The sequence below is a fragment of the Chelonia mydas genome, chromosome 3 (genome assembly GCF_015237465.2).
Source record: "Chelonia mydas isolate rCheMyd1 chromosome 3, rCheMyd1.pri.v2, whole genome shotgun sequence".
Lineage (NCBI taxonomy): Eukaryota > Metazoa > Chordata > Testudines > Cheloniidae > Chelonia > Chelonia mydas.
Window position 1 is genome coordinate 37850667 of NC_057851.1, and position 10015 is coordinate 37860681.

Genomic DNA, 10015 nt, shown 5'->3' on the forward strand with positions numbered 1-10015 from the left:
AACCAGGATGCTTGAGCATTGTACATACATTCATCAATATCAACCCGTAAAAAGTGAACTTCTGTTACCAAAGTAAAGTTCAAAGGAGTCAGACCTTCTCTACACCTTAAGCTTAGGCTGACCTAGCCATTTCACTCGGTATGAAAAATTCACCCTCCCAAGAAATGTAATTAAGCCGATTTATGTCTGGTATAGAGACCACCAAGTTGATGGAAAGATTCTTCTCTCAACCCAGCTACCACCTCCTGAGGGGCTGGATTTACTACAACAATGGAAAAATCTCTTCTATTTCTGAGACAAGCGTCTACACTACAGCAATGCAGTGGCATAGCCCCAGCTTCACAGCTCTGCCACTATAGTGCGTGTACTGCTGAAGTGTCAACATAACCGAAGATTCATTTGATATGCTTCAAGATATAGATGACAATGAGTAATTCTATTTTCTCCCACTTTCCTCTTGATCACAGCAGTAACTTCAGATCCAAAGTATGAATGGAGACTGTTATATTTGCAACATTTCTCCTGGTGGGAATTGTTTTAAGTGACTCTTAACTAAATGATCAAGGTAAGGAACACAGGACATTGACTTCAATGGGTGATGGACCAGACCCCTAGTTTCTGTAGAAAGTCAAGTTAAATATTGTTAACTTCTTTGCCAAAAAAAGAAGGAAGTGAAAGCTTTCTCATCAGGAGTTAGAGGATCAGAATTTCAGCACCATTCTTCCTGCTTCGGTTTATGAAGCTTGTCTCACGCTGAGTACCCACCCCGATTCTGCTTGACAGACCTCCTGTAAGGCTAATCTGCTACAGATGTGTCCAGGCCTCTTCCACTGGCTTCTTCTGTTCCGAGTCTCCCTCTATCCCATTTCTATTCCAGAGTTTACATTTGGTTCCAGTCCCTTTTGTGGGCCACCTATAGTTTTTAATTCCAAGAAAAAAATTACTTACAGGTCTTCACTGATTGTGTATCAGATCACATGTGACAAAGTAGTCCATCACAAAGAACGGCCCTGGGTTTTTGAAGAGATTAAATTGGTTATTTGTGTTCAACTCCTCAGTGAACCAGGTGGAAGGGGCTGAACCTTTTACGGGTGGGTCTAAGGAACTATAAAGCTCAGCCACAAGTGGTTTAACTCCAATGTAAGAATTCAGTTTGGGCTGAAACCTGAGAGATTTACTCTGGTTGGGAAAAGAAAAGGAGTACTTGTGGCACCTTCATGCATCCGATGAAGTGAGCTGTAGCTCACGAAAGCTTATGCTCAAATAAATTGGTTAGTCTCTAAGGTGCCACAAGTACTCCTTTTCTTTTTGCGAATACAGACTAACACGGCTGTTACTCTGGTTGGGAGTTTGCTTATGTTTAAGGAGCTCAGTTTGGTCTGACGAGCTGGGAGATTTTAGTAAGGGCTGCAATTAGAAGTTTGTATACCTTTCATGGGGAAATTTATACAGGAATATTTCTTATGAAGATCTTACTATAATTTTTGTAATTTAAATTATCATATTTCCTTTAGTACATTGAAATAAAAATGTGTTTTTCTATATTTTAACGGACTCCTGACCTTTCTGAGTCTGATGCATGCTCATACCTCATGGTGTAACAATACTCCATTGACCATCATTTTACAAATAGTAACTTCACAGATGCACTGTATCACTTTTACTCTTCTTCAGTATCCCACAACCTGCTGAGATACTTTAGGATTTCCTTAGGAATGGATCCTACACATAATGCCCACATGCCTACTTTTCCATCTTTCCTCTGGTATTCCTGTCTCAAATATTCATAACTTCTGCTGTTGAGGTGCAGTCCCCTGAATTTGCCCTTCCATCTTCACCAACACACCACTACCCATTTTTAAGCAGCAGGCGGTATAGTCAAATTAAATTTGCTGTCTTTCCCACGGTTAACCTGTTGTAGGCTTAGGCAATTTGGGCCAGATTTTAAATGTATTTAGGCATTTAAAATGCCTGGAATTTAGGGCCCCAAGCTTCAATTGAAATCAATAATTCTTTTGGAAATCTCATTTAGCACCTGTCTTCAATTTTAGGCATCTAAGTATCTTTAAAAATCCACCCCTTTGCTTTTAAAACCACCATTGTCCCTTATCTAAACATCAAATATTGAAATTTCAGAATATTTGTTCTTATCGTCTACTTACATCCAAGAAATTCAGATACTTCTGGAAAGTTTGGACATGCATGAAAACTTTTGGAACCAAATCTGAAGTAAGCTCAAACCTTTAAACTTTTAAGATTCACCATCACAAATAGTTATATGTCACCTATAATCCTGTAACATAGGGTTATAATTGTTAAAACCTGTTTTTGTAAATATATGTTCAGATCTTCATGTTCGGCTACCAGTGTGTTGATCCTGAAGTTAAACTGATTTTTTTTTTTTGTAATCTCATCCATGCGACCATTTGCCCTTAAACACTTAGTATGTAAAATGCCAATGGACTTAAAAAGCAAATAACATCTGCTATAATCATATTGTGAAACTTTTTTGGCTATGGTCAGTGGCAAAGAAGCAGCTGAGCAGTTCTCCCACTGCTTTTAAAGGCAAATATTTAAGAGTGCTTCAGATGGTATGGGCGAGCTCAGCCATCAACCCCCCTAAAAAGCAACTTAAATACAACAGATCTTAACACTACAGCACTGAAAAGAAAATATTTTTCTTTAGAAAACAAGGCTTGGATTCTAAATGTTATATTACATCATGTCTTTTTTCTATAAGCTAATGAAAATCCAATAGTGCTCTCATTTTAATTATAAACGTTTAAAATACTAGATTTTATATATAACGTTTCAAAACTCAAGAGATGCTCTTGTACCTATAAAATGAAACCCTATATTGGGGAGTTCAGGGAGAGATTGTCTCTTAAGGAGGCACAATCTCTTTGAACTCAATTGTGTGTGAGGAGGTGGGGGGCCGTTGTGTAGGTTGCACCACACTTTGGGATACTATGTGTCCAGCTTCCTCAGTGGGCCAGTGTGGCAGGGCAGTGGTTCTCAACAAGGGATACAGGTACGCCTGGGGGTACACAAAGGTCATCCAAGGCGTACATCAACTCATTTAGATATTTGTCTAGTTTTACAATGGGCTACATAAAAATCACTAGCAAAGTCAGTACAAACTAAAATTTCATACAGAGAATGACTTGTTTATACTGCTCTATATACTATGCACTGAAATGTAAGTACAATATTTACATTCCAATTGATTTATTTTATAATTATATGGTTAAAAATGAGAAAGTAAGCCATTTTTAGTAATAGTGTGTGCTATAGGGTGACCAGATGAAACTGACAAAATATTGGGACACATGGGGGAAGCGGAAAAAAAAAAAAAAAAAAGCGGCCGGAGTTGCCAAGGCCAAAAAAAAAAAAAAAAATGCCGGAGTGGCCAAAGCCGCAATATCGGGACAAATGGCATTCCGACCAGGCATCGGTCAGGACGCGGGACAAAGAACTAAAAATCGGGATGTCTGGTCACCCTATGTGTGCTGTGACACCTTTGTATTTTTGTCTGATTTTGTAAGCAAGTAGTTTTTAAGTGAGGTGAAACTTGGGGGTATGCAAGACAAATCAGACTCTGAAAGGGTACAGTAGTCTGGAAAGGTTGAGAGCCACTGTGATAGGGGAAGGAGGGATGTCCCTGCTTCCGTCGCACCTCTCCCTGAAGGCTTTTTTGGTGATGCTTGCTCCTAAATGTGCATAGAGGAAGCTGTCCTTGTGTTTCTGCAAACATATGAACTGCAACTGTCCCTGGTCCTTACACAGGGCACACAAGTGGAGGATGCTCCTTGTGCCTTCCCCATACACTCATCAGGAACCAAAAGCAATCTATCTCAGGAGTTATGTATATAATGTGATACACAAAAAATAATGAATAACTTAGGGGGAAACCTTTGTCACCCATGCAGTGCCCAATGAAACAGGGCTTGTGTAGGCGACCTGCATAAGTGCTCCTCCAACAAACCGATCACCAGGCACTCAGTCCAGATTTTACTGCAGGGTATGTGGTCAGTAGGTGGTTTAGTACACAGACTCACTGGAGGCACCTACTCCTCCCCTGAACTGTCACCTCCAGGGCACACTAGTAGACACATGTTTCCCTCTGTAGCCCCCTAGCAGTTCCACTGCATCTCTGGTCTTGCATACCTTTGGAAGATTGGGATGGATTTCACTCTAGGGCAGTTGAAGTTGCTTCAGTGTATAAAAACTTACATCCTTTTCTCTGGTGGTTTGATTTTAGTGTTCCGAAACACTCATTAGAAATATTTATTTTAATTTTATTTTTTTATTTGATTACATAATATCTGGGTACATGTACATGAATTACTGGGAAACAATACAATAACTGACTTTAAACTAAATTTAAAGAAACTCCATTATATATACTCCATTATCAAGACCTACAGGGAGAGAATAGTGGATCAGCAGTCTATCTGTGAGGCACCAGGAATCCTGGGGCTAGATGTGCCCTTAGGTACAACCTGAACAAGGTTTGTGATGTAAATTACACCACCACAGGAGTAGCCCCAGGATTCCTGGTGCCTCACAGATAGACCTCTGATGCACTATTCTCTCCCTGCTTCCTCCTTGTTGGAGGTAGGGGGATTAGTAATTTGGTTCCAGCCTCCATCAACAAATTATGACATCCTCATATGTAAATTCTGCAAATGTATTTGGGAAGGAGCTTATATTAAGCATGCTCGCCATGTATGTGCTCTGTGAGGGAGATTGTGCATCTGGACCCAAGATCCGTGTACCTCATATAGGAGTGGATGAGGGTTCTTACTCCCTGCCTAAGTGTATAGTCTAAGACGTTAGAGGGCTTTCCCTCAACCCTCCCACTTCCCTGGTTCTTGTCATGCAGACAGCAAGCAGCAAAAGACCAGAAGTCCGAAGCGCAGAAAATGCGATGTTTGTTGGGGTTAGTTTCCAAGCAAGCATATTCTGAAGCACTTCACACCAGTCAGGCTTATCTCTATTCCCTGATAGTGTCTGTTCCCCAGTGTTCTGTTCCCGGCACTGATGCCGCAGAGCATTTACCCCATATCCCCCTTCCCAGCTCTGACGCCATAGAGCGTTTACCCTGTGTCCCCCTTCCCAGCTCTGATCCCGCAGAGCCTTGCCTGTTCCCCATTCTCTATTCCCATTCCCTCACCCTTTGCAAACATGATTCCAATTTCCCTTTCCCCCACTTCCTGTTTGACCCCAGTTTATATAGTAATATTCTTAGCTATACCTTAACCAATCATTTTACTGAAATGTAACTAACCAATCCTAACATATTGTAACATAATTCTCGAACTAATTATATCCCACTACCCTAATTAATTTACACCTAGCAAAATTAATTATACTGCAGACAGAAACAATTAAAGATTAACAGTCAGATTAACAATAGAAAAGTGGGGGCCATAAAGATAAAACATACAGAAATGCGGGTTTCGCAACCACAACCATTGATAAGTGATTTCTTGATAGACAGGATGCTATCAAACTAAGTTTTCTTTAACCATCTTAAGATCTGTTTCTTTATCTGGTGGTGATGGGTATTATCAGGACAGGATTGTATTCCTAACAGCCCAATACCATCTTATTTCAATGTGACTGATTTGGAACTCAAGGGTGTGACCATACGCTTCCCAGCTGTAGCTAAGCAGCAGAGGCAGCCATAAGCTCTTAGCCTAAGAACCAGGCCTCAGACTATCCTAGTGAGAGAAGGCAGACCTGTGATTTCGATTCTTTGTTTTATACCTCTATAACTAGCTAAGTGATAAAAATACATCTAAGTTCTTAAAGTATAGGCCTTTACAGGCAGGCCTGCATATCTATATTCTAACATAAGGGATTGTTTACATGGGGAAATTTACTTCCATAACTATAATTTTATATAGCTGTGTAATTATACAGCTATAGTTATACCGGTATACTGAACTAGTGTAGGGGCCTGGCGGGCCAGTTTGTTTGAAGAGGACTAAATAAATGCAACCCTTTGTGGGGATTGCTAGAAATACCTGTGGACTGTGAGTTCTTCAAGGGCCAAGAAGAGGGGGAATACAGAGGCAGGGTGCCATAGATAGGGCCCTACCAAATTCTTGGCCATGAAAAAATGTGTCACGGACCATGAAATCTGGTCTTTTGTGTACTTTTACCCTATACTGTAGGGATTTCATGGGGGAGACCAGCGTTTCTCAAATTGGGAGTCCTGACCCAAAAGGGCATTGCAGGGGGATCTAAAGTTTATTTTAGGCAGGTCATGGTATTGCCACCCTTACTTCTGTGCTGCCTTCAGAGCTTGGCAGCTGGAGAGCGGTGGCTGTTGGCCAGGCGCCCTGCTCTGAAGGCAGCACCCCACCAGCAGCGCAGAAGAAGGGTGACAATATCATACCATGCCACCCTTACTTCAGCGCTGCTGATTGTGGGGCTCTGCCTTCAGAGCTGGGATCCCGGACAGCAGCCGCTGCCCTCCAGCTGCCCAGCTCTGAAGGCAGCGCTACCACCAGCAGCTGTGCAGAAGTAAGGGTAGCAGTACCGCAAGCCCCCTTTAAAATAACCTTGTGACTCCCACACAACTCCTTTTTGGGTCAGGACCGCTACAATTACAACACCATGAAATTTCAAATTTAAATAGCTGAAATCCTGAAAATTACAATATTTAAAATCCTCTGACTGTGAAACTGACCAAAATGGATCGTGAATTTGGTAGGGCCCTAGCCATAGAATGACCTTTGGTCATGAGGGGTGCTTGCCAATGTTACAAATCATCTATAACATATTACTGGCATCTATAAATGCTTAAAACATCTATTAATAATGTATAAATACTTTATAAACTATTTATGTAACCTTACCGTACAAAGTATATATAATGTTGTATGTTTTGACAAGATCATGTACTACCTCCCAGCAAAAGGGAAGGACTGTTTCTTACTTTTGCAAAGAAAATTAGTTACAACTTCTAAAAATACCCACCAAGACTGGAGTCACTCACAGCCTGCAAATAACATCCATCTAATAATAGAAATGTAAGACAATAGTGAGCATTTCTGAAAGAAACTGCTTTCTTGGTGACATTTTTCACTTTTCATCTGACCAGCAATGCTACTTTGTTGAAATTTGTAATGCAGTGCAAGGGAACATTTCAAGGTATCTTTTCCTTTATTTCCCAAGTAAGAAGCTGAAGTTACAGCATATGTGCAGTGTAATTAAAATTAAAAAGCTAAGCAGAAAAAAATCCCCTCTTTCAGTTGCTTTTCAACCGGTCAATTTTTGCTTGGTGAAAATTATATTATAAAACATGACCCTGTAATAAAATAAACGTTTATTTCTCTTGCAAATTACACCAGCTACTTTATTTTAAGATACTGTATATAATTCTAAAGCAGTTAATACTTAGCATGGCCAATTTGAAACAGTCATTGGAATGTTACCACGATCTGCAATATAACATTTTAAAGTATTTAAGAGAGGCTTGCAAATTAAGTTCTGAGTCTCATATGCTCTGAATGAAAACTGTTTTGGAGACAAGTGCTTTTCTGATGGAACTTCAATTGCTAAAGAGATGTCAGTTTATCAGTTAATCATAGTTTAACACAATTCCTATATTAACACATAATCATGTATTTATGACCTATGAGGGAAGATTGAAAAAAATTCGTTTGTTTAGTCTGGAAAAGAGAAGACTGAGAGGGGACATGATAACAGTTTTCAAGTACATAAAAGGTTGTTACAAGGAGGAGGGAGAAAAATTGTTCTTTTTAACCTCTGAGGATAGGACAAGAAGCAATGCAGCAAGGGAGGTTTGGGTTGGACATTAGGAAAAAATTCCTAACTATCAGGGCTGTTAAAGCACTGGACTAAATTGCCTAGGGAGGTTGTAGAATCTCATTCATTGGAGATTTTTAAGAGTAGATTAGACAATACCTGTCAGGAATGGTCTAGATCAGAGGTTCTCAAACTGTGGTCCATGGACAACCAGTGGTCCGCGAGCACCATTCAGGTGGTCCACGGATAGTTCCCTTTCAGTTGCGCACCTGGGTGGCCGCACACGAGAGAATGAAGGGCCACCCACCTAATTAGTGGAGCCGCGCAGGTGTGCCTGGACCCTGAAGAAGGGTGCCTATATCCTGGAAAAGAAGCACGGGGGCTGCTACAGGCAGGGAGAGACCCCCCCCTCCTTCCCAGCCCCAGCTCGGGGGCTGCCGCGCTGGGGGAGAGAGGGGAACATCCATTGCATTCGAATGGTAAGACTGCTGATATTAAAATATGAGTTGTGTGCTTTTATTTGTAGAACAAAAAATGTTAATTATTATTAAGGTTTTTTTTATATAGTGCTTTTATCCAAAGCGCTTTACAATAGTTATCTAATGGTACAAACAACATTTGGAAAGATCATTAAGCGGTCTGATGAGGCCCTCAGCCATTTTCAAGTGATCCAAGAAAAAAAAGTTTGAGAACCACTGGTCTAGATAATTCTTAGTCCTGCCATGACTGCAGGGGACTGGACTAGATAATCTCTCAAGGTCCCTTCCAGTCCTATGATTTTATGATTAACATATAAAACAAACTTAAACTATATTAAGGTTGTGAGAAATGCCTCTGGGCTGCCACAAAAAAGACCTGGTTCCAGCTCATTTTCCACTATCCAGGTCAATTTAGGCTGGAACCATGGCAAAAGCAGCAAGTCCAGCTCATAGAGAGTACCTCATATCATTTTCAAGCAACCCCTTCCTGTCAAACCAGGAATGGCAGAAGAAACTATGTCCAACCCTCAGGATTGGACAGGATGTTCTGAGATTGGGCCTCTGAGGGGGAGAAGGAAGGTAAAAATTATGTAGTGGGGAGGCAGTGGGGAGGGATCTAATATGTTGCCCAGGAAAAGAGAACCCCTACAAAAAGAACTTTTTTGGCTCCAAATTTCTGTTTGATTTTTAAAGCTATTTATCAACCATCCAGATTTTGTTTCTGTTCTAGTATTTCTTGTTGTGTCTTGGAGTCATTTGTAAAGTTGGAATAATACTTACATGTTATGGTTTGCAAGTTTCAAACCCAGGTTGGTAAGGTTAATGGGAGCAGCCACACTCCAGTCTGCCACCTGGCAGCCTGCTAGGAATAGCTTACCTGAGACCCAGGATGCCCAGCCCCAATGTGAAGCTCTGGGCCAAGGTCCAATGGCAGACTGATTGGCTTGCTGGCCTACTTAAGCCAGCAGCAGACACATGAGGATGTCTGAAAAACTGAGTTTCCCTCCGCTCTGGACTGTGTGACTTGTGCTTGCTGCTTCCCTGGCTTGATCCCCTAGCATTCCAATGTGCATTGATTCTTGGCATCTGACTTGTGTTTCCTGACCTCTAATTTGTTTCCTGCTTCTGGCCTACACTGGTTCCTGCATTGTTTTCTGATCTCCAGTTTGTCGCCTGCTTCCAACCTGCCAGTATGCTGACCCAGCTGACTCCTGTCTTGTGACAGTGAGCTCTGGTCTCTGACTGCCCATGATCCAGCTGTGATATTTTGTACCTCTCAGAGGTGTTTTGAGTATAAATGAATGGGTCAAATTCATCCCTGGATTGAATTGGGCCCAAAGTTTGAAGACTTTTGAGATCCTTGAATGAAAGGCTTTGTAGAAGTGCAAAGTATTAGTAAGTACTATTATACTGTTAATTGCAGTTATAATCATATTTATACTGTCAGTCTGTTCCTATGAAAAGAATTGTGATGATCCACTTTAATCAAATTCTGTAGACCACAGGCAAAAGGAATTTTGACTGAATGAGGAAGATAGGATTTAGCCATAAGATTTAATGTAAGGTTCATATACTAAAAAAGGAGAAGAGTAACTAGGAGAGAAGGCCAATATTTTCCAGTCTAGGTACGTAAACGTAAGTCTCTAAGTCCATACTTATATTCATTCCATTTAGCTATCTTTCAATAGCTCCAGCTATTATTGTCTTAGGTGGGAGCTGGGGATACTCAGGATCTCTGAAAATTAGGCCTGTTG